This window comes from Lactuca saligna, chromosome 1 (genome assembly GCF_052625555.1).
Source record: "Lactuca saligna cultivar CGN05327 chromosome 1, ASM5262555v1, whole genome shotgun sequence".
Lineage (NCBI taxonomy): Eukaryota > Viridiplantae > Streptophyta > Magnoliopsida > Asterales > Asteraceae > Lactuca > Lactuca saligna.
In genome coordinates this window covers 14,455,542-14,474,540 of record NC_136417.1, presented here as the reverse complement: position 1 = coordinate 14,474,540, position 18,999 = coordinate 14,455,542, and positions in this window count along the sequence as shown.

Genomic DNA, 18,999 nt, shown 5'->3' with positions numbered 1-18,999 from the left:
GATGTTAAGAACGAGGAGGATGGGATGACTAGAGATGCAAAAATCAAGATCCCGAATAAGATGTTGTGACCAAAGGAATTTTGTTGCGACATTCACCCGTGCACGATATTCAGATTTTGGGACAGAGTGTAAAACTATAGGATTCTTCTTAGCGCTCCATAAGTCCATATGTTAGACCTAAGAAGATTGAAAAAGTATGTCTGTCACGATGAGTATCTTGGCAACAAGCCCAAACTGTATATTTTTAACCCAAAAGAGGATATCAATGTGATACACGAAAGTTAGAAAGATCATAATTCAATGTAACAATGTAATGTCCGGTATTTCAAGTAAATTTCTTTTTTATTAAATGTTTATTTATTTTGCATGAAGACCTCGTACGTTGGGCGTACATGAGGTACGCTAGATGTACCTCGAAGGATATTAGACATGGGGTTACCACCTGGTATGTTGGGCATACCTTTGGTAAGCTAGGCGTACGTGAGCCAGGATTTTAAGGTTTTCACCCTATTTAAACACCTTATGTCCTAAGGCTCTCTCATTATCAACCTCCATTGCCCCTTTAAGCAATATATCGAAACCCTAACCCATTTCTAGATAGAGTTGATCCTTGTATTTGTTTGGTGTATCTTGAAGAAGAAGAAGCTTGGTGAAGGAGCACTGATCAAGTAGGAGCTTGTAGATCCATGGTTTACTCATCTTCCTCAGCTTCCTAGAGTTATAAAGTCTTAACCTTGGTTGTTATATGCTTAGATCTAGAACTAGTTGAGATTTTAGCATATTTTGGTCCCATGAATGAGTTCTTGTGAGTAAATGTTACTCCGAAAGTTATGAGATGTTCCTTTTGATGTTTATGAGGTTCATAGTCCATAAAGTTTGATATTGATAGTTGTAGATCAACCATGCATGAGTTAATGATCATTTGATGTAAGTAGAATGCTAAATCTATGGTTTTAGTCTCTCTGAGCCATGCAAAGGCATCAAGTTAGTGACTTAATTTATCATTTAAGACATCCCGTAAGAGCCAGATCTACAAAATGGATGTTTGGACTTAATACATTAAGTGCTTAATGTTGTTTTGGCTATCCGGGTCGTACATCAAGCGTACATAAGCATACTCTGAGCATACTTACCCGAGTCCCCAATTTCCTTTGGCGAAAGTTAGTACGCGGGGCGTACTGGAGGTACACTAAACGTACTCACGAAGAACCCTTTTTGGGTTTTAGGACGTTTGGGCCATTATTGGGCCTTATGCCTGTAACACCCATAAAATTTCAATAAAATTTAAACTTTTCTAAACAACTCCTTTTTTTATAGAAGTGTTTACAAAAAACCTTATTCCCAAAACATATTTAAAAATCAAAATTTCTTTCAACATAGTTTCAAAACATTTACATTATCAAAGTTTCCCAGAAATCATAAGTCCAAAACACGAGGATGTGTACGGTCTCGCCTTCACCTTGCCACGATCCAGTGAAGTACATGATACATAATCAAAACTATAAGCCCATAGCGTAGTGAGTCTTCCCCAAAATAACACCATATAAACATAACAGACAACAACATGCATAAATGAGCCTTTAGCCTGACTGGACCGCCTCGCAGGGCCTTCAGCCTATCTGGACCGATCCCAAGCCTTCGACATGACTGGACCGCCTCACAGGGCCTACAACCTATCCAGACCGCTCGTCGGGCCTTCGACCTGATTGGACAGCCTCGCAGGCCTTCAGTCTATCTGGGCTGCCATGGGTTTGTTGGCCTTTAGCACAAAGCAGGACCGCCTCAACCCAACCACACATACACACATGTTGACATATACATAACTCATAAACACATAATCAATCAGCAGTCAAGTATAGATCATACATATCAATAAGCATAGCATCATCCTATCTGCCAGGATACTAATCTAATAGATCATAACAGCACTCAGTCCTAAGATCAACCAGGATAAAAATCCAAAAGGGTTGGCATTGGTGCCTTCGACCCATAAGTACAGTGAGGAAAACTCACCTCAAATGCAGATGCTCCCCGAAAGAAAATCCCTAACTGTTGCCCTGCTGGCTTCCCGAGCTATCAATACCCATAACTCACCCAATTAACAATTAGGTTCCATGCTATAATCCATAATCCATACATGGGGTAAAATTACTATTTTACCCCTGACCTAACATACACCAAAACTGAGGCCAAAACCTAAAGATCCATAAAGGCCCACTAATGGCTCAATTTTCCGAATTAGGCCCAACCCCATATGGGTCTTATTCTAAGCCCATAATTTCATTAAATCCAAATCAGGTTATCACAAACACCCCTTTAGACAAACTTAGTCAAAGACATAAGTCAAAAGTCAAACTCAGCGGCCCAAGTTGACCCAACTCACCGAGTTGTTCTTCAACTCGTCGAGTTTCTCCATCAATCTGCACAGATCGAGTAAACCCAAGTCAACTTGCTGAGTTTACCCACCAACTCGTCGAGTTCCTCTATTAATCTGAAAATATCGAGGAAAACTAATCCAATTTGTCGAGTTTATCCATAAACTCGTTGAGTTCACTCAAAGCCCAACAACTTAATTCATTAAGCATCTAATCCATAAAGGCATGGCCATAAAGCATAAATTTGACTTCCTTGAGTTGGAAAACCACGTAAAGTTGCTAACATTACATCCATGCATGTCTAGATGAAGTTCTTAAGCTTCAAATGAACTTAACACTCGAATTAATGCATGCATGACATCAAGATCCTCCTAAAGTTTGCACCTTTAAGCTAAAGGTAGCAAAATAAACTCAGATATGAAAGGATGAACCTTTACACCACCTATCTTATCCATAAACTCAAAAAGGATGGCAAAATCACAATAAAACCCAAATGAGAAGATCTAATCATCTACCAATCAAGGTTTGAACTTGATACCTCGAAATGGCTGCAAAAAAATGGAGTGATTATGGATCTAAGGCTTCCTTCTCCAAGCTTAAAACTTCAAGATCTTCTACTCCCTTTCACAAGACACAAAATGGACACCAAACTATTCTCCAAAATGCTTGATAGTAGAGGCTAAAATTCGATTTAGGGTTTTTTAGGAACAGTGGAGGTTCATAAGGACACCAAAAGAAAGACTTAAGGCCTTTAAATATGGTGTAAGACCCTAAAATTTAGGGTTTCTCAAACAGCGTCCAACTTATCGAGTTGCCTCCACCAACTCGTTGAGTTGGTCCTTAGGAATGCACGTGCCAAAGACTACCAACACGTCGAGTTCTCCTCCAAGAACTCGACGAGTTGGACCTTATAAAAGAGGATTTATTTTCATAAATGACCTTCTAGATTCTGGGTGTTACAACTCTCCTCCACTTAAATTAGATTTCGTCCGCGAAATCACTCCTCATTAACCCTCATATCATAACAACATCCCAATGAATGCTACCACAAATTCTGCGCAAAAGAACATATCCAAAACAATCAAACCCAATAGAAACTACCAACCTACAGAAAAACAACCCAAAATCCCATGCAGTTACCAACCCTACTTTATCCGAAACCTCAAGACTCAAAACGGGTCTGAAACCCTGACAGACCGCCCGCACCGAAGCAACTCCATGCCAGGCTTTCAACAAACAACATACCAATGATAACATCCAACTCTGATCATACAAAGGCCTATCTAGGTCTAATGAAGCCATCCTAAAAATATTTCTTCAAGCCTGGTTAAGAACGAATCCTTAATCTCGCCTGAATTCTGAAACCTACCGTCTAAATGGTCTAACTACCTGTCAAACCTCACACACCGAACCACCACCAAGCCAACCCCATAGAGTTTTGAACCAACCAATGCTTTAAAGGGAATAAAGTCACTTACCATATACTGCTACATAACATTGATATTCGACAAGAGGCTCAAATAATCCTTCGAGTAGAAAATTCGTCCCTTTAACGGTTAGACTCAGACAAGAGCTATGCAACATGGTCAAATCAATTACTATGAGATTATATAATCCCGCTGTGAGTGACTTAGCATTTCCTAAACTCCCAGATACTTCACATACACACGAAAATCCAAATTGCTAATATTGCCCAATGCATTGATACTGCCCGAAACACTGATACCGCTTTCCAAATCTATCGAGACCTCCCTGGTCCAACTCCTCTGCCAATTTTCTGAAATATCGGGTTCCTGCCCGGTTGCTAAGCCAAAATACTCCCATACAATCGCCCCTTGTGACTTCCAGAAGAAAAAAAATCCCGACTCAAGTTCTTAACCAAATCCAATCAGATACTTTGCTTATAACCCGAGATTCACGAAGCTGCACTTGTAGTACACTCAAAACCTTCTGATTCCTAACATCCCATCACTAGAACGAGATATAATAATATTCCCAAACCATCCCTGAGACTACCAGTCTCGCAACTGGCCCAAACACTAGGTTCCCAGGAGACCACACAACAAGGCTACTTAGCTTAAACCCTGCTGTGTCACATACTGATTATCCACATGAACCTGTAACTCAAGATCCAAACCCTTACCGAACCTGATGCACCCCCACCTGGGCACCCACTCGATACAATCACCAAGAATTTTAAGACTTATGATGACATAAGGAATTTCCATCTCGATAATCACAAATCTAACTAACGCTTGCGAACAACTGGAATTATTGCATAAAATCTGCCGAGACCTTCTGATACCTGACTGATACTTCCCTCAGTCCTTGCTACTTCCCTTATCCAATAAACATATTTACGACTCGCCCGAAACCCATTAACGCGTCAACCCCAAAAACACCACAAGTATAAGAAATGAACCATATGATCTCTAGGCCCACAGACTATGACTGGAACGCTTCTGATCATGAAGGCCTTGACGACACTCTCACAGCGCCACTGAGCACCACATATATGCTACCCAAGAAATCTTTATGAAAACACAGTCACACACGATTCACCGAAAGGATAATGCTCAAACTCTTGATCTAAATCGGAAACTACAACCCAAGAGAACCATGCACATAACTCGAAACAAGATCTCCAAAGCCATCTTGCCTAGCTCACATGGATCACCCCCATACATATACTTAAGAGACCCATAATCTCATCCGAAGAGAAAAGAAACACCAGAGATAATCGTCACGCCACCTTAATAAAAACAGAAAACATCTTCGTGATTGGTCAAAACTGTTGGAATAGTGTCTAAGGCTGCAACTATATTAGGCAAGTATTTGATCCGGTTGTGCATGGTCCTTTTTGGTTGCCTTCACCATAGCAACTTGATGGATGATTTGTTAAGAGAGAGTAAATATTATAAGGAATAATATATGGTTATTTGATTAATATAAGTCATAGATTAATTGGAATTAATTTGGTGACTTAAAGAGATTAATTAAATAAGAGGGTATAAACTGTCAATTGTTTGATAGTTACACTTTAGACTATAAATCCTTATCCACGATAGGATGGAAGATTTCTACGGCTTGGATAAGCCAAAATCGTCCATAGGGTTATCAAGGAAAGGATATGGATCAACTTAAAGTCTAAGTTATCCAATTAGGGTGAAAGCTGTAATCCTTAAGGAGTCTACAAGTATAAATAGACCCTAGGGGTGAGGGAATTCGATACACCATCAAAAGTAGAGATACTCTGGCCGAATTCCTCCCCTCTCCTCTCTCCTAAATCATCTTGCTTGCTATTGGTGTTTGTAAGCCATTAGAGGAGTGACATTTGTGACTCTAGAAGCTCCAAGACAACAAGATCAACAAGGAATCCAAAGGTATGATTCTAGATCTATTTCAATGTTGTTATTTAACCTAATTAGCCATTAGAAGTCTTGGATTCAAAGCATGTTTAATTAGAAAGCCTAGATCCGAGCATTAGGGTTTTGCATGCGCACATAGGAAAGTTCTTATGGCTAAAACCCATCAGTGGTATCAGAGACTGGTTTCGTTTTCTTTAAATTGTTGCTTGATTAACTGAAACAAACCTGCAAAATTCGTTTTTTGGGTTTATGAGTCATGGACTCGGCGAGTTCCAAAGTGGACTCGGCGAGTAGGTCTGACTCGGCGAGTCCCTTTGTGTACTCGGCGAGTCCGGGCGTCAGGATTAGGCAAAACCGGGATTTTTTCATGTTTATCTTATGGAAACTTACCTTAATCATATTAGATCAACCCTAATCCATTTTTTTGATATATATGACTATAATCTTGATCTAATTAAAGATATTTATCATCTAATAAAATATTTAATTTACTTATATGATAATTGATTAATTATTTTGATAATTATCTTAAAAGAAATCTTGGATAAATCAAATAAAGATAATTAGGATATTAATTGTTAATTGGAATTATTTTTTATTTGATCCTCCATGTTTTAAAATGTTTAAAACTTGCCCTAAAGTTTTGAAATTTATATTTGTGATTAAAAGGTTTTAATTTAGACAACTTAAATTTCAAACCCTACGTTTTAAAAGGTTTAAAACACAACCTTATACTAATATGATATTACTAGAATAATGTATATATGTATAACTAAATGCTAGTCTTACCGTTAGTAGGCCTCATTCACGAAGCCGATCTATAAGGTGGGTATAAGGTTGCGGCCTATAAAATGGCGCTTAATGGGTGTACACTCACACCCACCGCTTGCTTGATTGGTGGAGGGTCGTTAGCCGAACGGGTAGGATAGGGCAACCTCATCTTCTCATTAAAAGTATAATAAGAAATACAAAGTAACTACACGTTTTAAAAATTTCCCAATCTTAGTTACTTTAGGAAAAGTGAATTGATGCAATCCCATGAAATTACACTTTGCATCCCTGCTAAGAAGTTAGTGGAGCGTGTGTGGTTTACCGGCACACTAATTGGTTCTAAGCAAAGGTGGCAAAGGGTGATTCATTGTTTATCATAGTTCGATGGAGCGTGTGTGGTTTACCGGCACATCGAATAGGTGATCGTTACAATGAAGGCACCATGTGAATTTGCATTGTAATTCACGCCCGCTTTGTGATCCTCGGCATCCCAGTCACAAACAAGAGGGGCATATCGAGATTTAAACATGCCATTGAATAGTTCAATGAATCTCATCCGAACCTAGGAATTCTCAATACACTTAGGACTAATAGTCTAGGTTTTGTTATGGAGAATTAGTGAATCGTCATTCACTTACCTTCAATTTATTTTCATGTTAGATTACGACATCCCTTTTCTAATATGTAAATGTTATTGTTGGATCCTAACCCTAATTTTTTCTTATTGGGTGATAATTAGGGATTCTTATTCTAATCTATCTTTGTCCTTTCTATAGATATCAAACACAAACAACGCTGCTGCGAGTTCTTTCACGTTGATGAGCCTTTGCCAAAAGGTCACCTTCGATGGAACGAACTTTAGCGAATAGATAAGATACATTCGCACCATTGCTCGCTACGAGGATAAGGAGTATGTCCTCGATGAAAAGCTTGAGAAAATCAACCCCGAAATCGCTACTCCGGCTGAAATCACCGCTTTTGAGACTCATGAGCGAGATGCAACGAAGGTATATTGCATCATGATTGCCACCATGAACTCCGGATTCCAAAAGTCCTACGAGGACATGTATCCATACGAGATGCATCAAGACTTGTTGGAGAGATATCACCAAAACGCGAGACAAGAGCGTTATGAGATTTTCACTAACATGATCTCCGCTAAGATGGGTAATGGAGAATCTCTTACCGTGCACCTGCAAAAGATGCAAAGGTATGTCGATCGCCTTCGCAAGTTAAATGTTGACTATGGGGAAGACTTGGCGATCGACATGGTGCTTCACTCTTTTCCTCCGATGTACAACCAATTTAGGATGACCTACCACATGAACAAAGAGGAGGTCACCCTAAGCAAACTCCAAGGTCTTTTGAGAGTCGCTGAAAGCAACTTCAAAGACAAGTCTGTTGCAACTACTCCCAATCCGTCTGCTGCTCCTGTCTTGGCAATTGGTCAAGGAAAGGGAAAGAAGAGGAAGGCTTCATCAAAGAACTATCGCAAGGTTAAAGCCCGAGATGGTGCCTCTTCTAGTGGGACCAAAGTTGATCCCTCTAAGCCCTATCCTAACCCGAAGGAGGCAAAGTGCCACCACTGCCACAAGATAGGACATTGGAAGAGAAGCTGCCCAGAATACCTGCAAGCAATCAAAGAAGGAAAGATCAAGCCATCTTTCGCAGGTATATACACAATTAAATCTAACGATTCTAATCATGCTGTTTCTTGGGTTCTTGACACCGGTTGTGGTTATCACATTTGTTCAAATGTGCAGGGACTAAGAAGAAGTAGGGATGTGGAGCAAGGAAGGATCAATCTAATCATGGGGAACAGAAGATCGTCGCCTGTTACCAAGATTGGAGTGTATTCTTTAGTGCTTAGGAATAATTTGTGTTTAGATTTGAACAATTGTTGCTATTCGCCAGAAATGGCTAGAAACATCATTTCATTTCATGGTTTATATAGACAAGGATTTAGATTTTCTTTTAATAATGAGAATGGTTCTATTTTGGCTTATCTAAATAGTGTCTTTTACTTTGAAGCTATACCATGTAATGGAATATGAAACTGTTATGATTGTTGATATCTTAGGAAATGATGTTTTGAATATTGATTCTTCCACTAGTTTGGATAAAGCATCCTTGTGGCATTGCCGTCTTGGACATGTCAACAAGAAACGCATAGCCCAACTCCAAAAGGATGGAGTGTTGGAGTCATTCGACCTTAGGGAAGATGACACATGCGAGTCTTGTTTACTTGGAAAGATGACTAAGTCACCCTTCACGAATACTTGTGAAAGGGGTGAGGGGCTATTTGACCTAATACATACCGATGTATGTGGACCGTTTAGATCAACCACGAAGGATGGGAACCGCTTCTATGTGACTTTTACCGATGATTATAGTAGATATGGGTATATCTATTTAATCAAGCAAAAGTCAGAAACCTTTGAAAAGTTCAAAGACTTCAAGAATGAAGTGGAGAATCAATTGGGCAGGAAAATCAAGATGCTTCGATCCGATCGAGGAGGAGAGTACCTAAGTCTTGAATTCCACGATTATCTCAAGGAGTGAGAATAGTTTCGCAATTGACGCCTCCTAGGACACCGCAGTTGAATGGTGTGGCAGAAAGGCGTAATCGAACCTTATTGGATATGGTTCGCTCTATGATGAGTCATGCTTCACTACCTATATTCTTTTGGGGGTATGCCTTAGAGACTGCCGCCCATATCCTTAACCGATTCCTACTAAGAAGGTTGCCAAAACACCTCACGAGATGTGGACGGGGAAAGCTCCCTCGTTGGCACATATCAAGGTTTGGGGTTGCGAGGCTTTCGTAAGACGAGATACTCACGACAAGCTTGAACCTCAAAGTGAGCGATGTATTTTCATCGGCTACCCGCAGACATCCTTTGGATATCTCTTCTATAGACCGAAAGATAATGTTGTCTTTGTTGCGAGGAGAGGAGTTTTCCAAGAGTGAGAACTCATAAGCCAAGGAGACAGTGGGAGGCAAATCGAACTTGAAGAGATTCAAGAGTCGATAGATGAAGGAACCTCTACCGCTGGCATTCAACCCGAGGAGGAAACTCCGGTTGAACTGATTGACGAATCCTTACCTCTTAGACGTTCTGATAGAGTTAGAGTTCATCCCCAGTTTTATGGTTTTCATATTACTACCGAAGGGGACACGTATATTAGTGATGGTACACTAATAAATCTTAATGAACCTAATAGCTATAAGGAAGCCATGGCAGGCCCGGAGTCTGTGAAATGGAAAGAGGCAATGGATAGCGAGATCCAATCCATGTACGATAACCAAGTTTGGAATTTGGTTGATTATGTGCCCGGACGTAAGACCGTTGGGTGCAAGTGGATCTTCAAGAAGAAGACCGACGTGGATGGAAACGTACACACGTATAAAGCGCGATTGGTTGCGAAGGGCTTTACTCAAATTCCAGGAGTTGACTATGATGAGACCTTCTCACCAGTTGCGAAGATTAAATCTATTAGAGTGATGCTAGCAATTGCCGCATTTAATGATTATGAGATTTGGCAAATGGATGTCAAGACCGCCTTCCTTAACGGAAAGTTGGCTGAGGATGTTTACATGGCTCAGCCAGAGGGGTTTGTGGATCCGAAGCATCCAAATAGAGTGTGTAAGCTTGAGAAGTCCATTTATGGACTTAAGCAAGCATCTCGCAGATGGAATCTTTGCTTCGATGAGAAAGTCAAAGAGTTTGGATTTGTACGAAGCGAAGACGAATCTTGTGTATATGTCAAAGCCAGTGAGAGTATAGTAAGCTTCCTCGTTCTATATGTCGATGACATATTACTCATAGGAAACGACGTCCCGACTCTGCAAGAAGTCAAGTCCTGGCTCGGGAAGTGTTTCGCTATGAAGGACCTCGGAGAGGCTTCTTACATTTTGGGAATAAGGATAGTAAGAGAAAGAAGTAAGAGACTAATTGGACTTAGTCAGAATACTTACTTAGAGAAGGTACTAAAACGTTTTAGTATGGAAAACTCAAAGAAGGGAGAACTACCGATACAAGGAAATGCCAAGTTGAGTAAGACTCAAAGTCCGAGTACCAAAGCTGAAATAGCAGAAATGAGCCGAATACCATATGCTTCCGCAGTTGGCTCAATCATGTACGCTATGACTTGTACTCGCCCTGATGTAGCCTTCGCTTTGAGCATGGTTAGCAGATATCAAGGGAACCCTGGCAAAGCACATCGGATTGCGGTGAAGAACATCCTTAAGTACCTTCGGAGGACGAAAGAATGGTTCTTAGTCCTTGGAGGGAGTGATGACTTGAAGGTGCGAGGGTATAGTGATGCCAGTTTTCAGACTGATAGGGACAACTACCGTTCGCAGTCGGGCTGGGTCTTTACCCTAAACGGAGGAGCAGTAACTTGGAAGAGTTCCAAGCAAGAAACCGTAGCTGATTCAATGTGCGAATCAGAGTACATCGCAGCGAGCGAAGCGTCGAAGGAGGCGATATGGCTAAAGAACTTCATTGGTGATCTTGGAGTTGTGCCTGCCATAAAGGAGCCCATGGAGATTTTCTGTGATAACGAAGGTGCGGTTGCCTTGACCAAGGAACCAAGGGATCATGGTAGATCTCGACATATCGACAGAAAATATCACTTCATTAGACATCGTGTAGAAGAAGGACAACTCATAGTTAAGAGGATATCATCAGAGGATAACCTAGCAGATCCGCTTACGAAGGGACTGAGTAGGGTTAAGCACTTGCAGCATGCTAGGAGTATTGGGCTGAAGGATGATATTAGTATAGATTAGATAGTATTTAGAAACGTATAATAGATAAATGTAATTAACATTTGATGATTAAATAAGGGAGTTTTATTTATAAGTAAAGTTACTGTCATATGTTAATTGTTTAACTATTGTTTCACTTTGCATGTTTTGACTTCCAGAATAATTGAGTTTATTAGGAATAATCAAATTATTCAAATTTTCCAAAATCGTTCATATGTTGGAAGTAGATATGAATGAAGATTGTCATGAATTGGTGTGTAGATTGTCTAAATGGTGTTAGACATAGCAAGGGTTGCTGCAACGTTCATGAGTGCTTATGAACTGGTTTTGAGCATTGGAATAAACCCGCGCTTGCTGGAATCACTTTATGGAATATGATATAAAAGGTGATCGCAAGACGATAATATCATAGAGTCTTAAAACCTAGATATATGGTTTATTATTTGTTAATTGATTGTACATTGATAATGCGAAAACGCATCAGTAACTTGGTGTTATAAAACGCATTGTTGTGTATAGTTGGTTAATGAATAAGTAAATGCATATAAGTCGAAGTTTATCTGTAAATTTTATCCTAAGAGGCTAGAAGAGATATCTTGGCCACTCGATGATTTGATTTGACTTATGTGTCGGGCCCGGTTAGAACTGAATTGATGTGTTTGATTAAGTTCTTTGTCGAATAAATCAGAGATCGAGAAATCAAATGCTAGACTAACCATTCCATAGGATTGTCAGCATGATATCTAACAGAGGACTGTACGATCCCTTATCTAAAGGACAAGATTGATTAGATCAGAGTTTGATAGCGTCTTTGAGAGCTACGATTGCAAACCGAATTGTACTTGTATAGTTACTAGACTTATCCAAGTGGGAGACTGTTGGAATAGTGTCTAAGGCTGCAACTATATTAGGCAAGTATTTGATCCGGTTGTGCATAGTCCTTTTGGGTTGCCTTCACCATAGCAACTTGATGGATGATTTGTTAAGAGAGAGTAAATATTATAAGGAATAATATATGGTTATTTGATTAATATAAGTCATAGATTAATTGGAATTAATTTGGTGACTTAAAGAGATTAATTAAATAAGAGGGTATAAACTATCAATTGTTTGATAGTTACACTTTAGACTATAAATCCTTATCCATGATAGGATGGACGATTTCTAGGGCTTGGATAAGCCAAAATCGTCCATAGGGTTATCAAGGAAAGGATATGGATCAAATTAAAGTCTAAGTTATCCAATTAGGGTTAAAGCTGTAATCCTTAAGGAGTCTACAAGTATAAATAGACCCTAGGGGTGAGGGAATTCGACACACCATCAAAAGTAGAGATACTCTGGCCGAATTCCTCCCCTCTCCTCTCTCCTAAATCATCTTGCTTGCTATTGGTGTTTGTAAGCCATTAGAGGAGTGATATTTGTGACTCTAGAAGCTCCAAGACAACAAGATCAACAAGGAATCCAAAGGTATGATTCTAGATCTGTTTCAATGTTGTTACTTAACCTAATTAGCCATTAGAAGTCTTGGATTCAAAGCATGTTTAATTAGAAAGCCTAGATCCGAGCATTAGGGTTTTGCATGCGCACATAGGAAAGTTCTTATGGCTAAAACCCATCAAAAACAAGACCCCATATTGGACCGAACAAATTCCATCACTACCCCACTAGCTCAAGAAAACCTTCAAGATGATCATGAAGGTTACCAACGCCTGATTCTGCTATGAACCAAGCTTCCCCTCTACCATTGAGGGTAAGCACACCTGAAGACTGAATTGACTTAGAATATATCGAATAGTAGGGTAGCTGATGTATTCCTTGACCTTTAACTAGCACCATTTAAATCCTTCAGAGAATTCCCACTGACTAATGAACTCAATGAAAAATAGCCTCGAATACCTTGACACCTAAACCAAAGAAACCACAACCCACTTGGAGCTGAACAACTTGCTTCTAAAAATGGTCCACCAACCAACATCTGCTCAATAGATCTGAAAGCAACAAACCAGCCAGCAAACTGAGATAACCCTAAATAACCGATGCTTAACCTGAGAATTCCAAATTCTACCCCACTTAGAACTCGAACGACGCCTACTGGTTGGCAAAATCAAAACATAACCCAAACAGCCCAACCAGGTAAAACTATACTTGACCATGAAATAAATATCATTCGTAGAATGTTCCTCTAGATATGTATCAAACAAACCCCACGAGAAACTTGAAGTACAATTGAAAACCTCAGAACTTCCTATAATATCCACTTAGAAAGCATAAGCAACTACTGATTTACCATCCAAACATACACGCCTTATTTGCAACCCATATGATAATCTGGCACCTGGCTTTCCCATTTCCCAAGAATATGACCCTTTATCGCATTGCTAAGATACTCATGCCACATCAAAAACTTTCGCACACCAGCATGGACATGCTATTCCCAACCACCGCGACCAACATACCTCAAGCTGGGAATCCCATCTAACTCAGGAGGTCAAAATCTTACCTACTCCCTCTAACTTGGAAACATGAAGGAAAAAAAATCCCTGCCACAGATGACGACAAACTAAACCAACAATCTGGCACTTAAAGCCTAGATGCAAACTCTGAGCCAGTCATATCCACCACTTCCTCTTCGTGTCTCGAGGTTCGAGGCATGACCTCTAACAAAACCATCCAAACTTCCAATCAACATACTCATTCGGGTATGAACCATTCAACCCACACCCAAATCACCACATGGGCCTGAACAACACAAAACCCATCATCGCCTGAGCAGCCCAAGTCAAAAGATCAACAGATACATAACCACTGACTCGAACCATGGTATCCAACCATTCTATCTACCCTGACCAGTCCTTAGAATCTCTGAAGTGCTTCTCGATTTGAGTATGGATCCTATGCTTCCAGTAGTACGGGCCTAATACTACCTTCCACACCTATCCATACTCTCCTTAAGAATCATCTCGGGTCCTCTAAGACCTAGTCACAAAATACCCCTGAAACCTGCTCAACATCCAGAATACTCTCTAGGCTATCCTAGAATTCACCCATACCCCTCTGCCATCAAATGCTGAAAACTCCTAACAATAGCAATTAGCCATTCCATGAATATAATCACATGCAATAGAGCTCATATCATCCTTCAAGTAATAGACCGATCCCTACAACGGTTGGACTCAGACAAGAGCTGTGAAGCAGGGTTAAGTTTGTCAGTATGATATTATCCAACCTTTTCCACATATGACTTGACATATTCACTTAATGGCTAACTCACAACACTCATGAGTTCCACAAAGCACAAATCAAGCATCATTCGAGTAGAGAAGCCGACTAGCAATAAATGGCAATAAAATCAAACACATCCTCGTGCAAACTCCTCGATCTCCAACTCCTAGCACAATAGGTACACCTTCGCCCTGACCTCACTCTCTCAAGAGTGGCAAACCATTCCTTGCATTGACCCACTAAACACTGCACCTGCTCATGAAACTTCCACCAACCCTGTAGTACTCGCATATCCTAGCCATACATAACATTGGATCCTATAAACAGTCGAATACTATGTCCTACTCTAAGCCCACAACCAGACGTGGAACAGAAAATAAATCCAAACCAAATATTCTCAGGATATAGAATCTTAGTTATGTACAACTATGATACATACACTAAGAAACTACAATAATGATGTCAATTTCATATAAAGGAGAATCTTAGGCTATCATGCATCATATAATCAGACAATTCTGTCATGCAATTCCTAAAGATCCCTAGCCTATCACTAGCATGTTGTTCTAAAATATCATAATATCCAATAACAGTAAGATATTTTGGGGTCTACTTACTGGCTTCGGTTGATCATACACATCGCATCCTCCTTAAGTATTTTTAAAACCATTTGAAAATCATTTTAAAAATGTTTTCCTTAGTTTGAGACTAGATTCACATGAGGTTTCTTCCAATTCACTCAAACCAAGGCTTTGATACCAACTTCTAACGCCCATAAAATTAATAACATCCCAACTTTTCAATAATTTTTTTCATTTTTAATTAACAAAAATCATTCTCAAGACAAAATAATTCAACCGCATTTGTTTTTCAAAAATCCATAATATCAAAAAATTATCCAAAAACATTAGGGTGTCCAAACAAAACACCGGAGGGTGCATGCCGCACCATCACGCCGGACCCTTGCCCTCAGGCTCTGAAGTACCTGAAACAACCAACAAACTGTAAGATAATGCTTAGTGAGTTCCCCATAGCATACCCCACACAATCCACATAATCATATAATCCATATTAGCTATATCATCTACGCAAGCAACATAAGTTATGCATATAAGATATAAGGATGCCCTGGAAACCCTACAGGGTCTTACTCTGGGTGGCATGGGAACCCCCACATGGTCTTTCCCCAATGCCTCAGGAACCACCCAAGGTCTTGACTAAGGATGCCTTGGAAACCCTCCGGGGACTTATACCCTAATGCCTCGGGAACGCCCCCTGAGGTCTTTACCTAGGATGTCGTGGAAACCTTCCGAGGTCTTACACCTAAATGCCTCAGGAATCCCCCCTCTCCCCGAGGTCTTTACCTAGGATGTTGTGGAAACCCTCCAAGGTCTTACACCTCGGGGAGGGGAGGGGGGTTCCTGAGGCATTTAGGTGTAAGACCTCAGAAGGTTTCCACGACATCCTAGGTAAAGACCTCAGGGGGCGTTCCCGAGGCATTAGGGTATAAGTCCCCGGAGGGTTTCCACAACATCCAAGGTAAAGACATTGATAATATGTAAACACACTAGTAACTTGGTGTCATAAAACATATTGGTGTGTGTGATTCGGTGAGTGAGTGCAAGCAAGCATTGAATCAAAGTTTATCCGTTCCTTTTATCCATAGTAGGATGAAAGTGATATTTGTGGGCCCCTCGATGATTTAGTGATGACACCCTAAGCACTTGACCAAGCCGGGACTAATTTGATGTTTTCAAATTGTAGTCTATTGTCAGTCGTCGTAAATCGGAAATCGGGAAACAACACATAGACAGAGAGAATGATTTAAATCCATGTCTCAAGTCTATACGATATCAAGAATGGATGAATATATGATCCCTTATATAAAGGAAATGCTTCTGATAAGATCAGAGTTGACAACAGCTTTTGAAAGCTACGATTGCTAATCAGGATCTAAGGTTATATGCAGAATAGTTATTAGACTTATCCAAGTGGGAGACTATTAGATTAGTGTCTAAGTCCATAACTATTTTGGTATGTACTTGACCCGATTGTGCATGGTCCTTTTGGGTTGCCTTCACACTGGTGACTAGACATAATGATTGTTGAGGAGAGAGGCTGGTTTATTATTAAGAATAATAAATTAAGGTATGAATATGATTTATTAATATATTATATGAATAATATATTAATTTGGAATCATATCATTAATTAGTATTTAATCAGAAATTAATTTAGAATTAATTTTGGGATTAAAGGAACTGATTGAAAGTGCAGGGGCTATTTTGTAATTATTCAATAGTTAAGGCTTTGGGCCATTGGATCACCTTTATTAAGGCTTGAACGAAAATTCTAGAAGGATATAGGAGTTTTGATCCAAGGTCTTAAGGAAATGAGTCCATGGACTTGCTTAGGCCCTAAGTTAAGGGATTAGGGTTTACACCTTGAAACCCTAGTTAGCCTTAAGTATAAATAGCACCCTAAGGCACTAAGATTTAGTCCAAGACTTAGGGAACCCTAAAAGGGACAAAATCTAGGGTAAGATACCCTTCTCTCCTCTCTCCCATATTCATCCTTTCACCTAGTGTGTTTGTGAGCCATTAGAGGTACTACACTTGTGGTACTTGCTTTCAAGAGCTAAGGAGATTCAAGGAACTAGTTGTTATTGCTATATAACAAAAAAAGGTATGTATTCTATTCTTTTATGTGGATTTCGAAAATAGTACTAGCATGCCAGGTTTCTTTTTGTGTTCATAAAGTTGTATAACTAATAGTGAAAACATAGATCCAACTCTAGGGTTGCATGCACACATAGGATTGTTTGTATAAAAACCTATCAATGACATCTACACCATTCGTTGTCCTCGGTAACTTCATGATGAAGTCGATGGAGACCAATTCCCACTTCCACATAGGAATGGATAGCGGCTGAACCATGCCATGAGGCCACTGATATTCGGCCTTAACCTTCCTGCAGGCCAAGCACCGCTCCACAAACCAGATGATCTCCCTCTTCATGCAAGGCCACCAGTAACTGAACCTTGGAACTCTATACATATTTGTAGCCCCTGGATGTATATAGAACTTGGAATTATGTGCCTCTTCCAATATCTTCTATCTTACTCCCCCACATATCGGAACCTACACCCCACCACACTGTGTCAAAAGACCCTGACCATCCTGAACAAATAAGGGAATCTGACCACGAATCCACTCTAACTTCCAATTTTCTCTCTTCAAACCCTCCAACTGAGCCTCTTTGATCATATACAACAATTGAGAGATCACCATCATCCTCAAACAAAAGTTCCCGATCAGAGCACTTGCCACGTTGCAGCTCAAAGCATTAGCCACCACATTGTCCTTCGCGAGATGGTATAAGATCTCACAGTCATAATCTTTCAGTACATCCAACCACCTCCTCTGTCGCATGTTGAGGTTATGCTGATCCATCAAATACTTCAAACTTTTGTGGTCAGTAAAAGTGGTGCACCAAACCCCATACAAGTAATGCCTCTAGATTTTGAGGGCAAACATCACCGCCCCCAGTTCCAGGTCGTGAGTGGGATAGTTCGCCTCATGAGGCTTCAGCTGCCTTGAGGCGTACGTGATCACATGCCCCCTCTGCATTAACACTGCCCCTAACCTTGAGATCGATGCATCATAATACACTACTACATCATCCAAACCCTTAGGTAGTACTAGGATCGGGGCCTCACATAATCTCTGTCTCAATGTTTGGAAAGCCAACTGCTGGTCCAAGACCCCACCAAAAGGTCACATTCTTCTTGTTCAAGTGGGTCAATGGCAAGATGATCTTGGAGAAATCCTAAATGGTTCTCTAATAATACCTCGCTAGACCCAAGAAGCTACGAATCTCTGATGCATTCTTCGATACTTCCCACCTCATCACTGCCTCAACCTTGGCTGGATCAACTGAAATACCCTCTTGGTTGATGATGTGCCCCAAAATTTGCACCTCTCGCAACTAGAAATCACACTTTGAGAACTTGGCATAAAGCCTTTCCATCCTCAGTGTATCCAACACCTCCGTCAGATGCTGCCCATGCTGCTCCTCGGTCTTAGAGTAGACCAAGATATCATCAATAAAAACAATCACAAACCGATCCAACATCGGCCTACATACCCTGTTCAGGAGATCCATGAACACTGTTGGGGTATTGGTGAGCCCAAATGGGCATCACCACAAACTCGTAGTGACTGTACCGAGTTCTGAAAGCTATCTTCGGTATATCCTCATCCTTAATCCTCATCTGATGGTACCCCGACCGAAGATCAATCTTGTAAAACCAAGATGCACCATGTAGCTGATCAAACATATCATCGATCCTCGGAAGCGGATAACGGTTTTTCACCGTTAGCTTTTTCAGCTCTCGATAATTGATGCACATCCTATGCGACCAGTCCTTTTTCTTCTCGAGCAAGATCGATGCTCCCCACGGGGAGCTGCTCCTACGGATAAACCCTC